The sequence below is a fragment of the Aythya ferina genome (assembly GCF_964211825.1).
Source record: "Aythya ferina genome assembly, chromosome: 2".
Classification (NCBI taxonomy): Eukaryota; Metazoa; Chordata; class Aves; order Anseriformes; family Anatidae; genus Aythya; species Aythya ferina.
Genome location: NC_140297.1, coordinates 42025309 through 42051823, shown reverse-complemented (window position 1 = coordinate 42051823; position 26515 = coordinate 42025309). Strand labels below are relative to the sequence as shown.

Here is a 26515-nt window from a genome sequence, read left to right as displayed (position 1 = left end):
TGCACAGCCATGGCTGGCTCTTTTCCCCAGACCTCCTCACTGGGTGGTCCCTGGGGAAGGGCAGGGGAGGACCCTGGCAGCTGAGCGTAGAACAGCCCGAGCTGCCCAAGGAACAGTGTTTTGGCCACGTGAGGCTTTGCAGCCCTGGCTGGTGCACCCTCTTCCTCTGCCAACCTGCTCATCCAGGAGCCAGCCTAAGGGCTGGACCACCAGCCTGGCTCTGCCTTGGCACCTCCCTGTCCTGGATGAGGAAGAGGAGGAGAAAAAGTGTAGTAGAGGAGCAGCAGCCCCAGGAGGCTGCAGCATGCTGCATTGACACTACCACTACCACCAAACGCCTCATGCCATGAAGTCACAGCCACAGGAGGTGTGTGGTGAAGCTGAGACCCAGCTCTGTCTTGTCTCATGGCCCATACAGCACGTTACGGTGCCCTTGGCCTGCTGTGTGACCGTGTGGTCCCGCCATGTGCCCACGGGACGCTCTAGCCCTTCCTGAAAGAAAAGAGGTGCTGAGATCATTGTCCACTGCCCCAAAAACATGATGGCCTAGCCATCACCTTGGCCCTGGCAAGGTGAAGAGCTGCTGCACCTCTAGGCTGGTGGGCATCACGCTGACCTTGCAGACCCCTTTGTGATCAGCTGGCAGAGACCGCGTGGGAAACCTGTCAATGCATGAGAAAGGGCTGAAATCAGTCACGTCCTGAGAAGTACGAGCTGCTTTCCAGTTTGCAAGCAGCAGCGTCCCTGTGGTGGTTCGCACCTCTTCGAGTATTTTTAAAAACTTTCTGATACGCTGCCAGTTTATAGAGATGTGGTTTCTCTCAACCCTCTGCTCTTTTTAATGCAGGGATTTTTAACATATTGATGTAGAAATGCTTTGCATTTTGATTTAGTAACTTTTCTACCCCCCCCCCCCACACACACACTTTTCTTTCCTATGCCTGTTTCGTGCACAGCTCTCGCCCATGCACCCAACCCTAGTGATTTTTAATCTATATGAAAGGCATAGAGAGCACTGCTCTCTCCCCATAGCAGGGTCTCTTGGTGATATAGCCCCACTAATGCAGGGACTGTGTGTGCCCAATCCTGTCCACATCACCTAATCACGAAACCAGATCTAATTCAGAGGGATTTGGCACGCATCATCTCCAGCACTCTGGAACCCTTTTGAGCTTACTTTTCCTGCATTAGAAACTTTTTTTTTTTTCAGTTTTTGTTTTCTGATGTACTAACCTCTAGCCATTTTTAAGCCATTTTAGCTATGAAGAGTTGAGCTACGTGATGTTTCCAACCATTCTGTGATACATTAAAATGACTTGCAGTTTTCCCAATTTTCCTATTGCATTTTTCTCCTCAGAAACACGGAGGGTAATCTGTTGGTACTTGGTTTCACTGCAATCTCTCTCACCTTAATCAAAGTGTTAAGACTGGAGAAGGAATATCTTTCTTAGGTTAACACTTTGTTGCATTTCCATCATTAAAGCTACATAACTATTAAAAATAAAAACATGTCAGGCTGTAGACCTTCCAGTTAAGGTCCTATCTGTGAGAGTCAGGTATCCCCATTCTCCTGTGAAGAACATCCATAATTTTCCAGCCTGAGCAGGGACTAGAACAGTGCATTCTGAATGCAGAAAACAATCAAAAGCCTTACTTCGTTTCTTGATACATATATATGTATGTATATGTATATATATATATACACGTGTATTTACAGATATATATATATGTATTTACAGATACATATATGTGTGTGTGTGTGTGTGTATATATACATATATATATATGAATTAAAAACCCCTCCAGGCTCTATCTGTGCATGAAAAAAGAAGCTTTGTCTTCTGTATTTTCATAAATTTACTGATCACGATTAATACTAGGTTTGTAATGTAACTAATACTAGTAATGTAACAAATGCTAGGTTTGTAAAGTAAATTACATCATTGTTTTTAACAAACTCAAAGAAAGAAAATAAGAAAGTGAGAATAATAGTAGCAGATCAAACTATATTCAGAGATTTTTTTTCAGACAGTATTTTGCACTCACCGTAAATTATTGTGAAGCTGTTAACCTCCATTATGGCATCAAGTGCTAGTTTGTCATAAATCAGTGATGAGAAAAGTGTGTGAACACAGTAAGCATATGTTTATACTAGTGATAGAGTTCATTGTATGTATACAGGGGGAGAGGTTCTTTTTTGCATGATTTTCAAAGGGGAATAGGCAGATTTGTGGGATTTTAACTCACATAAGGCTACTACGAATTCCCTGAATCTTATATTATTGGAAGATGGGATGATAGTCTCTGGAAGTATTAGTACATGTTTTTCCTCTTCTGATACACTTTTCTGTCTGCATGAGATGAGGATAAACGTGGTCTAACCCAGGACAGGCTTTCTAATGTTCTTATAATATTTTGTATAATTTTTCAGGAAAAACAAAACAAAAAAGCGCATTAAACTCTTTGCCTCGTGTATCTGGTTCCATTCATTTCCCAGTGATCCTGTAGTACGAAAGCATGAAAGAGAACCCGGTATAGTCTTTCATTCTTTTTGCTTTCTCTACAGATTAAAAAAAAAAAAAAAAAGTGCAAGTGATGATAACGCACAATGGATTTGGAAAAAAAAAAAAAAAAGCGATACTATTACTGATAATTTTATATTCTAGCTAATACAAGAGAATGAAATTATTTTAAAGTTACTTTAAAAATCAGTTACTTTCTTTTTGTTGTTTGTTACTAATTTTGTTGTGGAAGAAGGCAAATTTTTGGCATGGTCTCTATTTTAGTTGGACAAAGAGACAAAATGAGAACCAGTACTCTGAACTTCTTCAAATTTCTAAGTATTGTCTCTGAGAAAGTGGCAAACTGGTTTGGAAACCTTCAAACAGTTTAGGAATATTAAGAATCTACTTTGGTTTAGAATCCTTTAGGCAAGGGATCAATTTAAATTAAAAAGACTGACAATGGGTTATTTGCTGGTTTAATTCTGTTTCCACATCTGTTTGGGTCATGTCTTGAAGCTTCTGGGAGCTGAAGATGCTTTCAAACTAAATTTTTTCACTGTGGTTTTGATTTTTGGCTTAAATGCAGATTTAAAAATAAATAAATATTTTGCAAATTTTCCTTAAGATATAGGCTCCATTTTAACTGAAATCATTTTGAAGTTGCATTTATGTTTTCTAAAGCGACTACTTCACTGTTTTCACTGTCTTTTGAGCCTGAAAGCCTGTGGGAACAGCTAATTCTGAGCCCTGATTTTTGAATCCAGATTCCTGTTTAATGCTAGCCCTGCCATCCTTTCAGCCTGTCATCATGTTTCTTTCTGCCTGGGTGTGCTTTTTGAACATCCTTATATCTTTGAGGAGGGAGTGGTGATTGAAGTTATCCATAGCTCTGAAGAGCTTTTGGAATGCCATTAAAGCTTTGTCTTCTTTTGATGAAAACTTCACTTCGGTACAAAAGCAACCTTTTCAGACGCAACTGAGGAAACTTCTCCTCAATGAGAAGTCATGGGATCTGGAAAGATGACTTTCGATTAAGTAAATATTTGCTATTGTAGAAACACCTCACTGTGCTTGACACTGTTGGAAAGTGAATTACTCAGTAAGGGAGCTCAGAAGTTGCAAGGGGAAGGTGGAGAGGAGCAAAGGAGAAAAGCTGGGACTTGCCTGGAGCAGTGACCCAGAGCAGAGCCCAGTGTGAGTTATCTCAAAGAGAAAGGGATGTGTGATCTATCCGTCTATTTAGTCTCCATTTCATTCTGGCCTTTTTCCATTACTGCACTTTTACAAATATGAAGTTCTTACAAGTTTCAGAGTCTTCTATAAACCAGTTCAATCCTACTGGTTATTTTCAGCTTGATTAATGAGAGAAAAGAAAAAGGCAAACCATCTTTAATTTAAGTCCTACACCCACTCGTAACCTTTTGACTGAAACCAAGAAGATACCCCATGAAAAATCCTGTTGTATGAAAATCCCTCTGTGCTACCCACATGCTGCTGGGGTAGTTCAGTTTCTGAACTCTCCACAGGTAATTTTGTTCAGCCTTCAAACACTTGAGCTTTGCACCAAGTGTTGGTTTAGAAGTCCAGTACAGAAATGACTTTGGACAGTCTGAGGGGAATCTGAAGCGGGGAAAGTTGTACTTGAGTTGTTTGGTTTCTTCTGAAAGGACAAGGTAGAGCAGTGTTAGACTCATTATAGTTCATGGATGAGCCTTCTTGGTCATTACTTGCAAAATTGCAGTTGCTTTATCAAAGCTTCTTCAACAAACATATTCTTGATGTTGAAGTAACTGCTCTAGCACCAGGGCAGTAAGGCTTCCTCATACCTGCTGGTTCCCCTTAGATTAATAGATGTTACATCAGAAAGAATATTAATCAGAGATTAATATTAAACAGATGCTATCTTCATGGATTTCCCAATGCAGTTCTAGGATCTGTTTGAATGAGAGCACATTTTTTGGATGTGTTCTTGACTTAAAGCCTTGAGGAGAAAAACTGAGTGCATGTTCAGCAGTTCATTACCTTCTCTATTGCAAGGCACAAGTCTAGTCTGAAATAAAGTTAATAATTTTGCCTATGGGCTGAAAAAGAAGCAAAGGGGGGGGGGGGGGGGGGGGGAAAGACCTGATTTAAGTGTTCCTTCTTCTCCCAGTCTTTCTCTAGTGGTTTCTACCCCTTTGGTTAGCACGTGGCTGCACAGAGGGTTGAAGCAGGTCTTGGCACAACCAAGGGAACAGCAACTTTTGCCACAGCAGTTGGGTCAGCCCCTGCCCAACCAGCTGGGGCTGGAGGAGGGACCTCTAAAGATGATGAAGACCCCATTCTGCAACCTCAGCTCCAGCTGGGCAACAGAGAGGAGCACGTGGCCAGAGGGCTCTTAAAACTGGCAAATTGGCAAGTGATACGTACCTTGAAAGTGAGCATTGGCAATCCAGTCTTGTTCAGTGGTATTATCCAAAAGCACCTCCCCTTAGCTCTTAGCCATAGCACAGTGTCCTCCTTTGCAAACTAAATTGAAGAGCCCTCTGCTGCCAAAATTCTGGTTGACAGGGTGCTTAAGCTGCCCAAGTGTATTGAGTATAAGTCCAATTTGTCTACTTAAACTCGTACACCCCCCTGCTGACACTCAGATCAGAATAAAGGTTATAGAAATTCTGTAGTAACTCCCATTGAAGAAGGGAAATAACATTTCCTGTACAAGATGCTTTTATATCAACTTAACTGCATTTGCATACGAGTTCTTCCTGGAATATGTTTCTGAAAAAACAGACTCCTCTCCTGCGTGGTTAGCACTTCCAGTTTCTGACCAGGCTTCAGAGGAATCGAAAGAAGAGCTGGCTGTGCAGCCAACTGCTGATCTAGGTCTCAACATCAGTCTCTAGATCCTGTCATTTTTCTGTTAGATTTTCTTTCTTTTTCCCTACATTGTGCATCCCTGTATCAAAATGGCTTCGCACAACAGTGAACTAACTTCTACTGAAAATACATGGCATAGCCCAGGGGTGGTTTCAGGATGTGTTTTCTTCTTTGGTTGAATGTAAACCACATGAAGTGACACCACGAGTTTAGAGTTGAGCTCTGCTCTGGTCTTATTTCAGCTCACAGATGTCAATCGCCTTTGGTAGTTGCATCATGTACTTTGGGCCAGACTCTTGCCCCACTTTGCTTGAACTATACCACTGGAGTTCAAAAGCACGGTCATGACAAAATAGCCTTGACCAGCGCAGTTATGGTGACTCGTGTCACTGCTCCGCCCTCTCTGAAACCTGGTGGTTGTATACTTCCCTGGAGCAAAATAAAGAGAAACCTGGTTTCTGCCCCCTTAGGTGCTTAAGGCAAAGTGTTGTCTTGGAACAGGGATAAAAACAAAAGCTTCTCCCAGCAACATCCCCTGGGAGGAGCTGCCTCTGTGCCTACCAAGGCTGCTGCCATCAGGCAGAGACAAGGACAGCATCTGAGGTGGACTGCCCAGGCTGCACCATGTCTGCTAGGGGCTGTCAAACTGCTTTAGCCGTGTTAGTAACACATTATAGTTTAAAGCTTCTCGCTTGTGCTTTTCAAATGTCAGATCAGAAATCCTCTGCCAGCAGCATTCTCACCAGAAGCAAGCTCTGCGGTTTAGATAGACAATAGTTATACCAGACCTTGAGGTGACCATGGTTTATCTCCGTATCTGCACTTCTGTCAGTGCTGCTGGTCCTCTGGGCCTATACTCAGAAGAGATGGAGTGGAGCATCTGACAGCAGTATTTTACCAGGACATGTGAAAATGGTTAAATATATCTAAAGAAATTTTTCTTCTTTTATCCAAATAACATGGGAGCTGTAGATAAAGGTAAGTCAGTGGAAACGGTGGATAATTCCTGATTCTAATTATATTTTGAGGAATCAGGAAAAATGAGGCATAGGTGGTGGAGATATATGTGGTTGTATCCAACAGGTGGGAAATAAACTGTACAGGGCAGGGTGTTATGGGGAGGGGATTCAAAGGAAGTTTCTTCCTGCTTCTCACAAGCCCAGTACAGCAGTGTCCTCAGTGGTGTCTCCTTTCACATTCCTCTTCCATCTCTTTTCCATGAGGTGGTAAATTGTCTTTAACAGCACAAAACCCACACCTGTGGTTTTGTGGTGGATTAAAAATCAGCCCAAGCAGGGATGACTTCAGCTGTGCCATGCTGGTGGCAATTTCTCCTCCCAAATGTGCTGAAGTAATGATGCAGTCTGTCCCATCCATTGCTTTATCAATAAACAGTGATGGAGAACTACAAACACTAAAGCAAGTGAAGTACACAAGCAGAAGGAAAGCCTGAAATACCTGAAATTGGGCTCCTCTTTTTTTTTTTTTTCTTTTCTTTAGCTGTAACTGAGTACTCGTGGCAAGCAAACGCACACTTGCCTTTCAAACTCAGTTAAATCTGTGGTTGTGACGGTGGCTTTCACAATTTCACCACAGATTGAGTTGGTTGGTAGAAAGAGTACACCCTCCTTCATGCTGCTGGAGACCCCCATCCGTTTCTTTATTCTGCCCTGGATTTCAAAGTGCCCGAGTATTCTAGTATGGGTTTGTTCTGTATTTCTAACAAAAAAAAAAAAAAAAAAAAAAAAAAAAGAAATCTTGTCCCCTGCAGTTAACTTTGCAAACAACAAAAGAGAGAGGTACCACCCAGAAGAAGGGAAGCCTCAGCATCAACATGGCCTAATTCTTTGGTTTCCTGTTAAGAAATCTGCAAGAAGAATTAGCAGTTAGGAAGCTGATTGGATCTGATCTGTCTGCAGGATTAACCTGAGGCTGCTGTTGACTTGATTGAATGGCTCCATTGCTGGACATCAGTGGTGTTTGGAGAATTCATTTTCCTTTTGCTTTTTAAATCATGCCTGAGCTGATTTTGCAATGCTGTCTCACAAGGTAGAGAGGGAGGAACCTGAGAAACTTTGAGAGATATTCTAGCCCTGCCCTTCATCTCCTTTGCTGTGTGCACATAGAATAGTCACCTCCCCAGGCACAAGCAATAGCGAGTGGATGAACCTTCAAGACATGTCTTAGTTAACTCGGAGAAGTTTTAGCGGGGTGAGGAAATGAGGGAACAGAAGAATGAAGCTATTATAGGCACATACACTGCAATTAAAATTTTTGAGCTGCACAAGGCTGAAAAAATTTTCTAGCATATAAAGCAGGTTTCTATGAGAAAAATCCATGTTCCTACTTCCCCTAATGAGCAGAGATGCATCCAGTTTGCCCTTTTCCTCCACTTTTCCTTGAATGTTTCCTTCCATGAACCAGAGTAAGAATGCTGCATCCCCTCTTCACATGCACAGAGAAGAGTGAAAGCCTCCAGGCCTGGCAAGGACCTAAAATGTCTGAACAAGGACATTATTTAAGCAGGAAAATAAAATAATAATAATATTAAAAAAAAAAAAAGAGGAGGATGAGGAACCCTGTTATCAAATAACTTAGACCTCAGCACTTAGTCTGCATAATGCTAAGCACAGAGAAGTTAGCTGTTGTTCGCTGCTGCATTTTGACTTCTAGGATATGTGAAAATCATGTCTCACAACCTTCAGAGCAGAAGCAGAGCAGCTATTTTGGGTTGGGAACATTATGCTGGTGTTGGTTTTGTGTGGTGCAAACAGGTAACCATATCCTGAGAGAGGAATCATCGTGTTCAGAATGTATTTATTTTGTACTGTGAGGCTCTTTAAACATGCAGTGTTTATTTATCCCTTAAACTGCTAGTGCATCTCTCCTTCCCAGCTAAAAATTGTCCATGTGACATTGTCATTTAGCACTTCCAACAGAGTTGGTAATACAGTACATCTGTCATGAACAGGATTACGATTTGGTTTCACACCTCACTTACCTCTTAAATCTTTAACAATAACAAAATCACAAACTGTAGGCAGCATACAAAAGTATTTATGTTTTCTAACCAGTCAGGATATTTCAGGGCTTCCTAAAATCTCAGCATGAGAGCAAGAGCCCTGTCAAGAGATAATAAGGAACCCATCTTGAATTAATTCTGATCTAATCAAATATGATTTGATCTGATCTAATCTAATCTCATGTCTACCCAACCAGTAGGACTTCATTATGCTATCTGCAGGCCCGATGCTCACACAATGGCTTGGGAAGTTACTCCTTGCTTCAGCCATGTGTCTTTTGATAGCCGTGCTGTTAGTCTTTGGTTGCTGGCTTCAGGGATTATACTATGAATCAGGGAGGCAGATCACTCTGATATGGGTACGAAGAAGCTGCATTGTGTTTAGAAGCAGCAGATCTAGTTCTTTTAGGTACTCCTTTCCATTGTAGAGAGCTGATGCAAAGTAATTTTAACAGTAACAGCTGGTCTAGTCTAAGGAAAATAGCAAGAAGGAGGTAATACTGATACTAGCTCAGGAAGAAAGAAGGGATAAGCTTCTGGCCACATCAATATTTTGCTTTTTGTTTTTAAGTCTGTTATTGCCAGTTGTTTTTATTGCTCTAGGAAAAAGTATGGCTTCAAAACAGCTGTGGCTGTTGCATTCTTCTGCAGTTTCCCTGTTTCTTCCACTCTGAAGCATTTTCAAGCAACTAGGGAGTGATGTCAGGTCCCTGGGGAGACTGACAGAGCTGTGGGACAACTGTCTTTGTGGTCGAGGTGGGGCAGGTTCTGGGTATGTGCCAGGTGGACGCCGTGACATGGACCACATGTATGCTGCATGGCTACCAGAGGCATCTGGAGAAACTGTGGTTTGGGCACATGCTGTGAACAGGGAAGGCTGGCTGCTGCTGTTGTGCGATGACTCCTGACTCCAGCAGTGCCAAGGTGCAGTAGCATGACAGAGGAGAATCACAAGTGTGAAGTGCTTTAACATCACACGCCAGCAACTTTTGCCAGAAAAAATACTCTTGATTAGAAGTGTGATTTTTTTCAACAGCATACTACCAAATGTCCTTTGTGGATGCAGTTACGCTAAGGAAAAAGTAATAGCTTTGGCTACTATAACTTATTTTATTCTTTTTGAGGAGGGTGTAGGTATGCTATATCTTACATAGCTGGTACAAAGCACACAGGGCATAAGGGGAAACCTCTTCTGTAAGCAGATTTGCCAGCGTTTGGATCCTGCATTAACAGTGCTTCGTGACTGAGTAGTCTACCGTGCATGCAGGAGATAGTGCCCAGCAGGGAACCACAGTGCTGGCACTTAGTGAATTGCATGCTAGCCTCTTCTCAGTGGGCTTTGCAAGACCATCAGCTACAGAGATAGAAGAGAAGGGATTTTGCCTCCTACTGAGAGGCTGTCAGAGCAAAATGAAACTACATGAATGCTTTTTTCCTCTGCAGTAGACAGGCTGCATGAAAAAGGAGTCTCAAAGGCAAAGGGTAATGGGACCAGTTACCTGCTCTATGTGAAATGTTCGTCCTGTTGAGCAGCGTAACAAAACACTTCAGTGAGGATTAGTTGAAAGGCTTTGGGCAGAATTCTCTTCTTCTATGTGTTTTCTGTATAAAAGATCAAGGATGTGTCTGTCCTGCTCACAGGTCAGGACTCTGTTATACCAGAAAACTGACAGATTCAAACCAGAAAGGTGTTCCTCATCTCAGAGAATTTGTGGTCTAACAGCTGGGCAAGAAGCTCTGAATGGACACCCAGTTTTGCCAAGTGGTCAGAAACTGAGAGATTTCTGTTCAGTGCCTACTCACCTAATAAAGAATAGTGGGTTGGAAATGGTGGTGTTGCCAGTTAGCGTGCTTTTCTGGAAATGCATCTCATCAAAGTGCAGAGCTGAGAGAAGAGCAATGAGGGCGAGTGCAGGGGAATTCATTAACCTGATCACGTTAAGGCACAAACTGTGGCAGCAAAGGGGGACAAGCCTCAGGGGAGATGGTCACATCTCTGTGGGGTGGTCTCAAATCCCTTTTGGACATGTCTCTGGCATTTGATGTGGTATAAATGTACCTTTGTGCTGAGTGTGGGGAGGGAAGATGACTTTTGAATAAGAACTGTCACCTTTGGCATGGAAACCTGGTCATGAAACCCATCATTGAAAGTGCAAATTACAGAAGGGACAGCTGAAACTCTAATCTGAAGAAGGCTGCACATCTGCAAGGCTGCGAGCAGGTCATGTGGAGCACAAGAAGAGCTGCACAAGCGCCTACATGGCAGGACTGCAGTACTGCAAGTCCAGTGAGCTGCTCCTGATCTCACCTCTCCTGGCCATAACCCCCTGAGATCTGATTCTTCTGGCTTTGCACTCTGTGTGATCATTAACACTGCTGCCAAGAGCTTGGTTAGTGGGTGTAAAATGCTACCAATTAGTAAGGCATCATTTTACCACCACTTCACACCACTTTGAAACAGGAGTGTGGGCTATGGAGCAGTCAAGAACCAAGCCTGGGTGTTCAGTTCATTAAAGAATGAGTTGCTGTGTGAACAGGAAATAACAAGGATATTCCACCCGTGCTGGACCTGCACAAACTTCCTGAGCTTGAGCCAGAAGGGTTAGGAGAAAAGGAGAGAAATAGAATAGGGAAAAAAAATATATTCATTGCCAGCAGAATAAGAGTAGAGAGTAAATTTTACTTCCCATTTTCCTGCTCCTTTGCAAAGCTTCAGGCAACACCCTTCTCTAATATATTTAAAATTTGTGTAGATATTATTGTAGATGTATATGCACACACAAACGTATATGTAGGTATGTGTGGGGATAGAGCAAGCTAACACTCTTCTCAGTATGTTTTCCAGGGCAATTCTGTTTGAAAGACAAATTCTTTTGCCCTTTCATGTGGGTTCTCATGCTGTTTGCATGCATCTTGCATGCAGAAGGTAGGTACTTAATTTTTTCCTAGTTTAGTTTGGTTTTGGGTACTTTTTTTTTTCTTTTTTTTTTTTACTTTTTTTTTTTTAAAAGGTTTGCTTTGCCGTAGGCCCTGAAAACAATAATAAAAACTACTCTGGCAGTTGCTTCCATGTGGCTTGCCAAAGGGGTGTTAAGAAATTTTCCTGGTTGTTCTGTATGTGTGAGCTGCAAAGAGGTGATAAATTGCTGAAGGAAATTAAAGTGGGGGGTGGAAGCTTAAGTTTTGTACTCTTCTGATTTAGGCAGCCTTGGATTACAAACTGCTGGTTGTGTTGGAAATCAAAAGGTTATTTGCTCTTGCTGACTTACCCAGGAGTGCTGCAAAGACAGATTAATACATAAAAACATCACGCAGCCTCTGGTGCTCTCTGTGCTTGGTGCTCAGGTGCTGCTAAAAGAAAGCATGGTACAGCAGAGAGGAGCAGCTGAAGTGGTAATTGTAGTACTTTGGACAAGCAGTCATATCTTGTGGAGATTGCCACAGCTTTATGCCACCCTCCTCTTGCTGCAGCATGGAGGCACCAAGAACCCCTCAGGAGCCCCACAGCTCTTGCTGGGCGGCAGTGAAAGTGGTTTTAGCAGCCCGAGAGTTATTTCTGGGACTCTTTTAAGGCCAGGTAGCCACTGGTGCCTCTCGGTAAGAAATGTTTTGCTGTGAGTGGGAACTTGCCGATGGCAGGGAACTGGTCACAGCTCAGTTATTTCACTTTATCTTACAGTGCCCTCAGTGCACCCCTTGTTTCCAAAATGAAAATCTTGTCATTTATGCAATCATCTGTGGTGCTGTTTCATGGGTCCTCACAAAGATGCAAAGATGTTTGTTTGTTTATTTCCCCTCTCCCCTTCACCCAAGTCCCCGGCTGTTGTTTTGCCTTCAGCAGCAGCATCTGAATGGTCTTAACGCTGTTCCTTTGCTAGAGCAAAGACATTTCAGACTTTCTGCAGTGCCTTCAGAAGGAAGAGAGGTCAGTGGGGACACCGAGACATGGGGCTGTGGCAGACATAACCCACTGTTTCTCAGCAGCCTGCGAGGACACCTGGTCGGCTGGGACGAGTGCTCAGGGCAGCGTGTGGCTGCACCGCAGGTCAGGGCCTTCCGGCCTTAGCTACGCTGCCTTGCCTCAAACCTGCCCAAAGTGTGCTTCAAACCTGCCCAAAGCATGCTTCAAACCCAGCCCTGGTGCTCGGCTGAGAGTCAGGAGGTGGGAGAGCTGCCCACAGCCCCACACCGTGTCGCGCAGACCGCTGCCGCCCTGCCCGGCTCCCCGGGGAGGCTTCTTGCAGGTCAAGGCCAGTGCCTGCGGCCGCAGTTCACAGTTCAGCCCCTTTCTGCGACCTGTTTTTCTCTGCCCTCGGTTGTGTAACCTGGGAGCTGGTGAGGTACAAGCCGGCATCCTGCTGCCCGCTTTTGGGGTGTTGGTGGGGGCAGCAAGGTGGAGGCAGTGTCACCTACAGCCTTCAGCGTGCCTCAGGTGTCAGTAACTCTCTTCAGCCTGCCTTACGCAGGTTTTCCTAGCCTTGCTGCCACTGGCAGGACCGTGGTAGAGAGGGATGAGCCTGCTGAGGTTATCTTAATGCAGTGATGCGAAGGGGCAGGGGTTTCCCCGGCTGATATCCAGACTAGAGCTGCAATGCTGATGTCCCATGACTGCCACTTCCTTGTGAGACTATCACTGCTGAAAGGAACCATCCTTTTTCATCGTTTGCAAGGCTGTGAAAACACACACATGCACAAACACGTATCCGGGAAGAGGCTGGGGTGAGATGCTAACGCTCACCTTCCTGCAGACGTGTGCGGAGCGGAGGTGCTGGCTCAGCCTGTGCTGCCTGCCGTGGGGTACAGCAATGCAGCCACCAGCCCCTGCTGCCCAGGGGGTCCCAGCTCCTTTGAGCCAGGTCCAGGCTAGAAAGCTGCAGAGACGGTGAAGGAAGAGGAGGAGGATTGCATCCGCCCTTTTTCTCTTGTTTGCCTTGGCCCCATGAAACACCCCAAAGTGAGACTGCCTGGTAAGGAGTGGGCTGAATGCCAGCTGGCCAGGAGCAACCTGTGCTGAGGCTAGACACCAACACATAGGAAGGTATCTTCTTCATCCATCCCTCCGGGAAACAGGAATTAACTTGGGGGAATCTCCTTTCAGCCTGTCTGCCAAAATCCCTTTGTTAAACTAAATATTGCCCTATGACAAAGAAAAGGCGAGTGTGCAGAACTATTCAAAGCAGCAATGGCAAAACATTAAAACTGAAAGTAACAGCATGCTGCCCTCAGATCTGCATCACTGGCTGTTCGCTTCCGAACCATGGGCCCCTGTGCAATGCTGGCAGTGTGGGGAGGATCAGGTGGGAACAAGTGGGAGTTTTGGGGTGTACAGGCGGTGGCACAATGCCATGCACAGTGCTGGATCTGGGCATGGGACATCTCAGAGTGTCTGTAGAGACTGGTTCTGTCCTGAAACATGGAAAAAGAAGAGTGAAAAAAAAATGTTGTCCCATCAGATGATGTCTGGTCAACCAGCATGAGTTGTGAATACGTGCGGTAACCGGTCTGCTGACACGACAGAGTTTTGCTTGCCAGCAAATATACCCAAAAGCTCAGGTTTCTGTCACAGCGTAATTTATCTAACAGTCGCGAATAGCAAACTGATATAGCCAAAATTAAGTTGTTCCCTCGAAGACAGAAGGAAGGGAAGCTTTGTTTTCTTAATGATTTATCACAAATACTGCACTCTGCCCTTGCACAACGCAGCGTAAACTCACTTGTAATTTGTGCTAGAGGGCGAAAGTCAGCTCCGTGTCTCTGCTTCACTGTAAACTTTTAGTGGAAATCCTTTCTGTGCATTGATCCCATGTTTTTTATGCATTAGTGAGCATTCATGACATCAACGTTAATACGGAATGAGCTTATATTGATTTGTTATATTAGATACTAAAAAACAGTCACGAGACCGCGATTTGCTAGTGTTATCTCAACACCTTGCATGGAGCTGCAAGGATGGCTTGGTGACATATCATCCTTGACACATGACACATAGAGGCCATGCTTCAATCAACACACCATGCCTCCGGGCAGCGTGGTGTTGCAGCCTCTGCAGGGGAAAGCCACTGCCTGTGAAACCGCCTCCCTTGCAACTAGTGGTGATGGCAGTGCTACGGGGACTGCGGGAAGCAACGAACCAAGCCTGGTATTCAAAAATCGAATACAGCAAAATACAGCAAGTTTCCTGCATGATTATTGATGTTTCATTATCTGCAGACAAGTCTAAGCAAGTCAGAATCTGCTTTTGTTTTAATTATTTATTCTGCAAGTGGTTTGAGGTGTAATAATCCTAGTAGCTCTATCAGCCCTAGGTCTGGGCATAAACCTATCATAATTTGTGTCATTTCATCTTAATTCTGATGTAAATCACTTTGTTTACTTGAATTCTAGTTACCTTGATTTACTTGAGCATGGTATGCCCATGCGATGTACCTTAAACCAAGTGGTGGTAGTGAGCAAATACTAATGGGGTGATGTTATAATTAATAAAATTAGTCAAGGTGCTAAAAAAAAACTGTATTATTATTATTTGCTTAGAAGTGGGGTCAGGCTGTTTTCATAAGCAGTAGCTGAATCTGGTTTTGCTGCAAACAGAGTCTGACTTTAAGTGTCCATTGGCACAGAAATGGCAAATTTCATCGCTGCCCCACACACCTCTCTTACAAGGAGAAGGCGAGGTTGACAAAACTTTCATGATGGTGTGACTTGTTGTAAGCCGAGCGGGAGATGCTGGTGGAGGTGCTTCTTCATGCAAATGAGACTGCAAGCCCAAGCTCCCCTTCCTCCTATGGAGGAGGTAATGCATGGCCGTGAGCTGGAGGTGCCTGTCTCGTGAAGCAAGCGCTGACTTTTGGCCATGCCAATGGTAACGAAGGGTTACAGAAATGCTGAAACTCAAAAATACAAACACAAATATCAGACCTCCAGCCCTCCCACGGGGTATTTCTAATTGTCAAGTGAATGGATGAGAAGTGTCATGATAAATGTCATGTATCTTGTGGGTTGTTACACAACAGTGATGGGGGGGGGCAGAAAGGAGAAAGTAAAGCGCTGTGAGAAAGCCAAGGCTGCTCGTCTCTACTTGGTAAAATAACAAGCCTTTCATTAGAAATGCCTCTAATAAATGTTGTCTGAATGTGTAGGGAGGCATGGCTGGTCCCAAACATGCTGGGTGACTATCAGGGCTTTGCACCCTCCAACTCTTGCCCGTCGTGACCTTGTCTGGGTGTAGCGACAAACAAGCAAGAAGCAGGGCATGGGGCTCCCCACGCTCGGGGAGCTACAGCTCTGTAGGCGCAGGCAAGCTTTGATTTTGTTTGGTGACTGCGGTAAATGGCAGCAGTTTTGCTAACACTACACTCTGCTGCATACCTGGCGTGGGAGTTACCCTGGGCTAGCGCCGAAATTTGCAGTGTCATGAGTAGTAGTGAGTATGCGCTCTTCAAAGCCCTGCCTACCAAGGGAACTTTCAATGGTTTGACTTAAAACAAGTTTCATACTGGGGAAAATACTGTACAAGCACTCGGTTTCAGTTTAAACACAGTTTATTTTAATGTCATCTCAGGGGAGGGAGAAGGGTGGTTTTTTGTTTGTTTGTTTGTTTTTTAACCGAAATAAGTGAAACCAAATATAGGGTGTCTGTCTACCGGCAATGTGCTGGAGTAATTTCAGGCCCTGCAGTGAGACCCAAGCAAATTTTTCTAGAGTAATTTCTGAGTTTCAGCCGGTGGCTGTCTGCCTTTACCCCTGCCAGCACCTCCAGCCCGGAGACAGGCAGGGCAGCTCTGGGTGCTGCTGCACCAAACCACTGCAGCTGCTTATCGGGGCCCCTCGTGAGCATGGAGACACTGATTACAGGTAAATCCTGTCTGTTAGTGTGCTCAGAGGTGAGTCCCAGACACCCTGTGATATAAGAGTGTATTTTTCCTCTGGGGCAAGAGCTGCAGCTGGATTCATCAGGAGGACTGGGATGTGAGGGCCTTCCTCAGGTGGGCTGCATGGGGGATTCACTGCCAGGTGAGATGCCTCATCTCTTGCCACATTGGGTGATAACGATGCCATTGACACCCACTCCAGCTCTAACCTGATCACCTCTTCTGGGTCCAGCTGGCTCTTTGAAGATACCTCCTCTCCCAGCTTGCTTTTCTCCCCGGTTCCCCTGTGGTGGGATGTGCCAGAGCCTCGGGCTGGGTGCTAGGGGTGAAGGGTCTCTGGTGGGACACTGGTCTGGGGAGGGACAGAAATGAGCTCTGGATGACTTGCTTCTCTTGGTACTTCAGGCCGAGATAGACCACAAAGTTTGAAGGATTTGGTGCTGGATAGCAGGTGAAGTGGTCAGGCTACCAGAATCTCCCTCAGGCAAGGGCAAGAAAGATGTCCCCCAGTGGTTATGGGGGTGTCCATTCAGGCAGAGAGTCATGTAAATTAGGGCTGGAGGACAGAGCTGAAACATTGAGGGTGTTTAAGGTGTGCTGGAGTAGATATCTCTGCTATCATCTGTTTCTCACTGCATAGTTCAAGTCTGTTATTTTCCAGCTGGAGGTCTGAATTTTCTATAGGCCTTGGAGAACATCTCCCATGAGAAGGAGGAGGAGATGCCTCCAGGCTAGTCCTCTGATGCCTGCAACCATTCATGTCCTCTTGGAGGGTGTTCACCAGTGTGGTGCTGCAGTTCCCTGCTGTCCTAATGGGTCTGTTTATCCAGAAGTCTACAAACCACTGTGTAACAGACAAAGTGGCTAGAGTTAGCTCTCAGTAAAACAAGGAAGGAGGGGGTTTGTGGTCCCCTGCCTCTGTCATGCGGTATTGCTGTGGTGGGAAATCCCATAGGGAGAGAGGCTGTAGGGTTGGGGAGCAGGGCACAGTCATCCTGCTGCTTTCTGAGGGAGTTTATCCATGCTCTGTACTGGCTCTTGCTCACAGGTTCAGAGCCTGCCCTCGTTCACACCTCCCCTTCACTTTGCAAACAGCAAAGCTGACACAATGACGACAGCCACTAAGAGAGGAAGGGCCAAGTACAATGTTAATATTGCCAACCTGCTGCATGAGGAATGAACCGTGCTTGTATGTAAGTATGCACTTGTGAGAAAATCCACAAATTCTTTCCTCATACGTGATGATTCTTTTTCCCATGTACAGCATTAGTTTATCTTTGTTTTGTTACTTCACACATAAAAACATAAATTAGTGGATTCACAAAATGTCAAACAGCAAAGTAAAATCAGCAGCTGAACTAAAGACCTCCACCTTGAGTGGAGGTATGGTCTTCCAAACTTTGACCATGTGTTTTTTTAATGTACACTTTTCAATGTGTGTTTTAATGTAACATCTTAAGATTTTCTCAATATATTTGGACTCATTCCATAATACATACAGTAACTGCTTTTCAGTGAGGTCCTGGGTATGTGAAAGATTCAAAAAATATAAGACCTTTCATCAATGGCAACTTTTAAAAAATAAAAGCTGGATTATGACTTGAAGGAGATAAAAGGCCATGAAACAGGTATTTTTACTTCAGCAAAAGAGAAGATTTTTAGCTTCTAAATATGCAGAGACACTATATCAACTATCACAAATGTGTGCTGGTGATGCAGCCAACAACACTTAATTATCAGTTCTACAGGAAAATTAGGTGAGAAAATTACTTGTCTTTTTATATTTATTTTATTTATAAAATCCCAAAGATGATGACAATTCTCTCACTACAGCATGTTAGACATAGATGGCTTGTCTGTCTTATTTTTCTCTCTTGGTGATACAGATTGATAAATTCCTGCAGTGTGCACAATTCAATTTGCGTTACTCTTTTACAAATTTGTACCATGCCATTTTGAAGACAGCTGTTCTGGTAGAGATGATGCAGTCTCATCTTGTGTGTTGTCTTAGAAATGTTTGAGATAGGGGGGAAGGAAAGCTGTCTGGTCCACTGTGTTGACCCCCTCTGCAATGTGTGGGGTCGTTGTTGTATGTTGATATCTATGTGCTTCTTGCTTTCTTCCTCTAGAAATTAATTGGGGTCTTAAGCAAAATCGAGGCATGAACATTCTGGTCTTACTTGCAAAAGAGAGGAGGCAGAGAAAGGGATCCCAGAGGTACTGCAAGCCTGTTTTGCTGCTGAGCATTCTGTACCATGAAACCACAGCCCCATGGAGCACGAGAACAACAGGAGGCACTTGGTGCTTTCAGGATTAAATCTAAATTTGATAAATTTGACTGATGCTATTTCACCCCTTTATGATTGCTTTTAATACATGATCAGTTTCTTGTCCCAGATGAGGCTTTAATTCCTTCAAGCCAATATATCCTACACCAACAGTGGCTGTCCGTTCACTGGTGGTAAGGGGGAGGATGCCCATGGAAGTGTGTGGCATTTCAAGGAAAGCAGATCACGAACTACATCCTTTAGAGAGTGGCTTTGTTTGTCCCCTGTGTGAAATACAAATCTGCAGAGGCTGAGCAGGAACATAGCATTCCCAGGGTGGAAACTGAAGTGGTTTAGAAAATGTTAGCATGTCAGTTAGTAGGAACATGTTAATTTTCCCTTGATTTCCATCAGGTGCCAAACCATTAAGGGCATATCTGGTGGTTAAAACTGGAAGAGGTGAGAGAAAGAGGGAGAGGGGCAAATCTGGTGAGGGAGGAAGCAGAAGAAAGCCAAGTATAAGCAATCTTCTCTCCAGGGTGCTCAGGCAGGCTCATTCATGAGCCAAGGCTGTTTCTTGATTGTTTCTTAAACAAGATGCAAGCAGTAGTCTGGCTGTTGGATTTGGTACTGGTGTGCCCAGCCTATTTCTGTGTTTTCCAAGAGTGCCCATGCCATTGCAGTCAAAGAAATCATGCTGTCCAAGGACTCGGATCTAGTGGTGTCTAATAAAAGGCCAGGTGAAGAGAAATTTCTGCAAGATTTATTTTCCCCAGGGAAATTAACCACTGTATACCACAGCACATGTGGCATATGGCTGCCTGTCCATGGGAACAGTGAAACCAGCCCCTGATTCAGCAGAATACTGGAAGTGGTGTTTAGTTGTGATAAATGGGACTCAAGAAGGGGTCTGAAGTTGTGCATGGCATAAATGAATCAAAGCCATTTGCCAAATTTGTGCACAGACTGATGTGAAACAGAGATTTGTATTGTGACTCAAAGCTAGTTTTTTCTTAGACAAGCACCAGATCAAAAAGTGGCAGTGAACGTGATTTCCAGATTAATTCCATTTGTTTTAGGTGTGCGTTACACTGCCTCTTCATCTGCTGGGCATCATGTGGAAATGAGAAAAGGTAGGCATACCTTGATATGCAAGACCAAGTGTACAATCAACATAGCAAAGTGAGTCTTCTGTCTATTATCTTTATTATGGCTGTTATTAGATCATCCTGCTCTGGGCACAGAATACAATAGCCATATAATTTGTAGTAGACAGCTAAGAAATTGTCAATCAATCAGGCAGATTTCTTTTCACAGCTGATCATGTAGAGATTTGATTATGCTCTAAGTGTCCCTATACTCGTATATCTTGCAGTCTAGGAAGGACAGCACTGACACTGGCTGCTACCATGGAAGTGTCTAGTTCTTTTCTTAAAGTTAAGTCATAGCAGATAGTCCTAGAAGATTTTAACTTCTAAAAAACAAGTCTCCTTGGGATTTTTAAATCATTTGCTTCTCAGTTACTTTGAAAGTTTCCTTACTTGAAGAAAAGAAAAAAAAAAAAAAAAAAAAAAAAGAACTGGTAAGTCATATCTAAATAGCAATACTTCTGGAAAACAGAAAAACAGAGACCTGCTGGGTGTTGTTCTATGTTCTCAGACATAACTGTGTTTCTGTTGGAGGTTCAGAAATTGGTGTGCAAATACCCAATACCCTTTTCCATTAAACCCATTAAGGTCAATAAACATTTCTCTTTAAACAGCAATGCTCCCAGATGGGAGAGCTGAAAGTCCAGCCTGCTTATCTCTTTTCGAACTGGTGAATCCTTATTACCCTCTGAAAAACTGGAATGTAAGTCAATCTCATCTGTAGCTATTTCATCCTTTGACAGTGTGGTTAGGGCTCATTTGTTTTCTCTCCCTTTACTGCCCAACAAATTCAAACACACTCGTTCACCCTCTCACATGGTCACACTAGAATCTTTTTTATTATTGTTGTTGATGTTTTACTAATATTTATCTAATATTTCTAGTATTTGCAGTAATTTTCTTTTTCTCCACTTCACAGTTGGCACAGAAAACTACAGAACCACCACAGTGAACAAGAGTGACAAAGCACGGAGCTCCTGCTCCCACCGGGGTCAGCAACCACCAGGATCCTCTTGGCAGGTGCCAACTGAACCAAAAGGAAGAATCAGCAGGATGATAATTTTGACAAAATGGAGGGCAGAGCTCTGGAAGGTGGTGTTCTGGCCTTACTCGTAACTGCACCCTTCCTGTCACCCATTAATAAGCAGGTTTGGTTTGTTTGTCCTTGTGCCATATTTTGGTTTGGTAACAATAGTCTGGGTGGTGGTAGAAACACTTCAAATGCTGGCAATGTGCATCTTGCTATAAGAGGTAGAACTATGCTTTTATTGTTTATTGTTGTTGTTTATTGTTGTTGTTGTTTATTATTGTCAATTAAGATTCAGAACCAAATCACCACATTTGATGGGAATTCCTCCTCTGGCTTCAGGGGGTACTGAGACTTTGTGCTGTTTCAGCGGCTCTCCAGAGAAAGCTTCAGTTTATTTCCAGGCATGATGCATCCCAGTTGGTTTAGCAGGAAGCTGGCAGTGGTGGATCTTTTAAAACACACATTGCAGGAAAGAGCAAAGGACTGTAGTGCGAGAAATTGAGGTTTTGTGCTAAGTGTGAAAAGTGGAAATTTGTCTCTGCATCCAAGGAAGATGTGGCCTGTTGGGTAGAGCAGAAACAGAGCCAGGGCAGATTTCTGCATTTAATTTCTGGCTTTGTTATTGTCTGTGGTGAGACTTCATGTGTGCTCCCATCTCCTATTTTTAAGATGAAGTCTTTACTTGCTAAAACAGTGAAAACCAATGGCTCTGCAAAAGAGCTTTGGCTGATAGACACAGACAAAACTTGTGGTGTCTTCTGTCACCCATAGCAAACTGTAACTAACCTTCTTTCAAATCACTCAGTTGAAATCCTAAATGCCTGATTTAAAGAAACTAAGAAGTTTTTAAGCTAATTTTTAATGTAACAACCTTTAGAATTATCAGGACCTATCCCCATACTTGCCCTTCCTCCTGATTCTTTTTCTTGCTAGAATACAGTACACGAGCAGTGCAAGGAGGTAGAAGAAGAAGAGGCTGTGCCTCCTCTCTCCTTGCTCACCCTGCAGCCAGCAGAAAAGGCGTAAACAAACCACCAGTGTGCTCTGACTCTCAGGGACCTCCTGTGCCTGGCTGCCTTACGCCTGTGTGACAACTTCAGGACAAACCAGAAATCCAAAGAGAGGTGACTGAGGAGAATTCTTTGTACAGATTTTTTTTCCATGTTTGACAGAATTTGAAAATGGGCTCTTTGGCAGGGAAATGTAGTTTAAATTTTGGGAAGTTTTTTTTTTTTCTTAATCATAAGGGGAATCTACAGAAGGAATACTTCCAAAGAACAGAGGAATGTTGTTTAAGACTACATTAATGAATTTGCTGAAAGAGAAATATGGTTTTGTACAAGATGTTTTGCGGGCGAAAAGTAATACATTGCATAGGACTTTCTCCAGTTTGTAGTCATTGGGAGAACTTTCTCTGGAGTCAGCTCACTACTGGCTAGCACCGTGCAACAGAAGTTTTTGACGGGGAATTGGTGTCAAGTGCTGGCATTTTGCAACTGACCTTCACTTTCCCCTGGTGTAAATGACACTGCGAGACAAGAGGACCCAACCCCGGTGAAGCCCAGCGAGTGTAACCACAGTACCTCACTGGGGCTGCTTGGCTCTGGCCTGAGGTGATGGCTGACATAGGTGTGTGATTTGGGGGATTCAAACCTCAGCGAAAAAAAAAAAATTGATGAAGATACATCGGCACGTGCACTGCTGGATCTGTCTGAGGGTCTTTCCATCCTCTCTGACAATATCACACTTGCCATGCTGTAAGCAAGGAACGCTTTATTATGCATTGATGTAATATTGATATAATGCCATTAAATGGCATTGATATCATGCCATTAAATGGCATTATTGCCATTTCCTCAATTATCACACTTATTGTCTTTCTGCAAGTGAACGGTGAGGCAGTTTGTTAGGCGATATGAAATATATTACCATCAATATTTCTTCTTGCACTGTCAAATCTCGTGCTTGATGCTTTTTCTTTCTCTGTCGTGCTCTTACTGCTACAACTCCAGCACCTCTGCCTTGTTAATCACAAATCAGGAGTGCCAGTGAGGGAAAGGTTCATGTGCAAACACACACACACATTTTATTGCCACGCAGTCACAAGAAACAATAGTTTATTCCTGTTATCAACATCTGATTACAGTTTGTTTGTTTTTCTATTACTGCAAAAATAATATCCAGAATTGGAGGAGCTGTACTTCTGTTTTGAAGAGAGAAAGCAAGTGTTGGAAGTGATGCTTTGTGATGGAGAGTTTACTCGGCTTCAAGGTTTGTTTTTCAGATCTCATGGGAAAGGGATATTGGCACTCGGATTGTCCAATTCCAGGAGAACATCCTCAGTTAAAAGGACATCAAGGACTGCCTGTTAATCCACAGGCTAAAACTTAAGTAAGCAGAGGCTAATGTCTCTTTACTGGTTTAATTAACAACAATTACTTGTCTAAAGATAAGGTATTTCCAGTTAAAAGCCATCTCCTTCAACTCCAGAGCAGCTGAGAATAGTTCAAATTAGTTTTAGGGTAGGGTCAAAGACCAGAATTTTAGGGGTTTGAAGTTTTTTAACTGGGCAGATCAACACATATCTGCCAGAGGAGAATCCACATCTGGGTGCAAAGAGGGAGGCTGGCATTTCCATCTGCATGAGGGGGCATTGTTGGGGGGGTTTAAACAAACGACTTAATGAGGTGCCACCGAAGCACACATCTGTCTGCTCTGGAGTATCTGAAGTCTGAGCAAGCAGCTCATTTTTGTGTCACCGACAGGGGCGTGGATCTGGAATAAACCAAAATGCAGCCTGGCAGAGCAGTGCCTGACAGGCTCTGGCAGGATGTTACGGACCTTTGCAACCAGGGGAAGAGGAACATTTAGAAAACAAGTGGAAATGTGAAGGAAAAAAGAACAGAGAGCAGTTGTGGTGCAAACATTCTGCCAGGCAGCAAGGTGGTCCTCCTGCTGAGGTGATGCAGGTGGGGCTGCCTGGGACTGGCTTTTGGAGATCTCCATTGAGCAGCAGAATGGTGAGGACTCATTTCAAAACGGTATAAATATTTGATCTGTTTTGATTTTGTTTGTTTTTCTTTCTTTCTTGTTGTTTTGCAACAGGAGGCAGCTCCCACGGTGCCCCTCCACCACAGCATGCAGCAAGCAAGAAGTGATGGCTGGCATTGCTCATCAGCCTGTGCTGGCAGAAGGACCCCAGTAGGCAGCCCACCCTGGCTCATCTGCAGGGCAATTTGGCAGCCAGGGAGGATTTGGAGGGACAGAACTAAGTCCAATGACCACAACTGCAACTCTTCTTGCCACACAGGGCAAAGAGAGAGGATCCTGGTCCTCCCTGGGACACTAACCAGCCTCCTCACCCTGCTCTGGTGGCCCAAGGTTCACAGAGATTTCTACCTGCTACAGAAGGTGTTTCTGGAGACAGTTCTTCAAGAGGTGATCTTGAAACTTCAGGCAAAGTTCCTGATGACCTGAATAGTTATGAACCAAACAGAGCAGGGATGAGGGCTATGGCTCTTACCCACTAAGATTTTGACACCTCTGGTTTATTGGCTTACTGAGAGCCCAAAGTGTTGGTTGAGGGCTCATCCTACTTCTTGATAAGGACTTGGGTCCACTGCTTGGAAAATCCTGAGGCACACAGCTCCCATCACCTTAGGATTTGGTTAAAGTAGTTTCTGAAATTTGTTGCTGTGTCATTTTGGGGATTTACATGCTCTGTTCTCCCCCTGCTCCCCTTCTTGGTAGCACTGCTTACATTGTGTGCTGCCTGGTGGGTCAGGGAAGAGGCTCTGCTGTGACATCAAAGTCAGGGTTTGCAGGGTCACAAGGCCCCTTTCCACGTCTTGCAGATGTGAGGGAGTGCACAGGCTCAGAAAGCTGCAGTCATTAATGGCCCATCTGCTCTGGAGAAGCCCTCACCCAGGCTGGCTGTGATGCTTAGCCTACATGCACGTGATCCCAGGGAAATGTTTAGGGAGTCAAGGGTCTAAGGGCTTTAGACCTATGCCCTTGTCCCCTTTCCTGGTCATGTATTTTTCTGTTATAAGAACTTGATAAAACAGCCTTGCAGAAGTTTCTTGGCCTGTTGTCTACTTCTGCCTAACTGTTTTCATCTCCATCTCCAGTTGCATTAGGCAAAGCCATAGACAAATGACCACAAACAAAAATGGCAAGGTGCAGGTCTGTGGCCACCTCCTGTCACCACTGGCCTGCTCTCCAGAGTAACCACAGGATGAATTTACTCCCTGAGTGCAAACTGCAGGGGTTGTGCCAGGGATGTTGAGATGTGATGACATGGTTTTATGTGCAGAGCTGAGCTTGCAGTGTGGGCAGGCAGGGGGCTGATAAACGTGTCTGTATGGCAAAAAGAAAAATTGGAGCCTCTTTTCCCTTCTAGTTTCATGTTGGCCTTGATCATTCTCTGATGCTGTTCAGCAAAAGCCGGGTGCTGGGCAGGAAAGCAGCTGCTGAATACTCCAACAAGTGGCTTGTTAGTGAGGAATGTCCTGCGGTAAGTATGGAGCAGCCTTGTCACTTCTCAGCCAACCCTCTGAGGACAATAAGGAAGGAGGACAAAATGAGTGCAGCCCTCCTGGGCCTCCCCTTAAGAGTTTAAAAGCAAAATATTGATTTTGAGTTACCCTGCTTCAACTCAGCTTCACTCTCCTGATATTTTTATTCCCTTGTAGATTTCTGACTCCATTTGTTTTTTAAAGAAATCACTGGTGAAATTGTGGTGTGTCCATGTAACATTCCTGCGCCTAAAAATATGGTCAATTGACACCTTGAAGGTTTCCAGGCAACTCTAACCATTTGTGACATCTTTAGCTGCATCTCCAGTATGTTCAAAACAGATGAAGTGAATGAATTGATTTTAGCTGTATAAAACCCTTGATAAAAATCTCTTTGTGGCCATCCAGTTAGTCTCTTGATGATTTGTAGAGTATTTGCTTATGCCATGAATTTGATCCTTTCCACCTCTCCACTTGTTTTTCAGTGAGCTTTGCCGTGGTCTCTCTGCTCTGCACTGCAGCCTCCTTCCCCGGGGTCAGGGCAAGAGCCAGAGCCAGACAATGCTATACCAACTGCTGCAGCATCACCAGGTTGGACCTGAAGCACTGCGTATGCCATAACACACCATCCAAACAGCAACTGATGGTAGAAAGAAAAAAGAAGCAACTTTTCTAGGTGTTTTGAGTCACTGCAACCCTCAGTCTGCCCCATAAAATCAGCAGCATTGCAGAATCCGATTCAAAGCCCCAGCAAAGTCAAAATGATTCTTTGACTGGCTTGAGGAGACAGCCGATAGACCAAAACAACCCAAACCTTTCCCTTTGTCCCCAGAAAACGTTTGAACGTTTGCATATAATGAAACATTCAGTAGGCCAGGAATAAATTAAGTGCAGAATCTCAACTCCTTTAATAAAATAATCTGCTAAACTGACACTTGTGTGTGGTCCAAACGAATTCCCTTTGAAGACATATGGTCTCTTCACTGTGTCCTGTTTTGGCTCAAGTTCCATTACATTAACAAACATATAAATTGTTGATGGGCCTGATCATTTTGGGGGATTTGTTTTTTTCTGGAAGGTTCCTCTGAGTATTTCCAGCCCTGGAGATTCAGGCTGGTCCGAGCACAGTTGCAACATGACAAAAAAGAATTTTGGTTTCTCAGTTCCCCTTGGCAAAAATGGAGGACTGAATAGAGATTGGACCCTGTTGGATGTGGTGTTGACAGGGCTGCAGTGCTCATAACAAATACTTCAGAAGTATAAGGTACTCTTGGTCAGAGAAGGACTTACCTGAATCCAAGAA

The 26515-nt window shown here is 44.0% G+C and overlaps 1 long non-coding RNA gene across 7 annotated transcripts in view; it reads left to right on the top strand.

Annotated features, from left to right (window-relative positions):
* The window catches only part of LOC311431457, a 44143-nt gene extending 17999 nt beyond the window's left edge, over nucleotides 1–26144 (top strand). For 2 of the 7 annotated variants that reach the window (XR_014689464.1, XR_014689465.1), the window contains 5 exons: nucleotides 20585–20813; nucleotides 22880–23086; nucleotides 23461–23715; nucleotides 25098–25211; nucleotides 25698–26144. This is a non-coding gene — a long non-coding RNA (uncharacterized lncRNA). Of the gene's footprint in view, nucleotides 1–16312; nucleotides 16393–16561; nucleotides 16735–16816; nucleotides 17067–17298; nucleotides 17444–20584; nucleotides 20814–22879; nucleotides 23087–23460; nucleotides 23716–25097; nucleotides 25212–25697 lie in introns of those variants that run through there. The other 5 variants (XR_014689467.1, XR_014689468.1, XR_014689469.1 and 2 more) reach the window with 5 other exon arrangements.
* The last annotated feature ends 371 nt before the right edge of the window (nucleotides 26145–26515 follow it).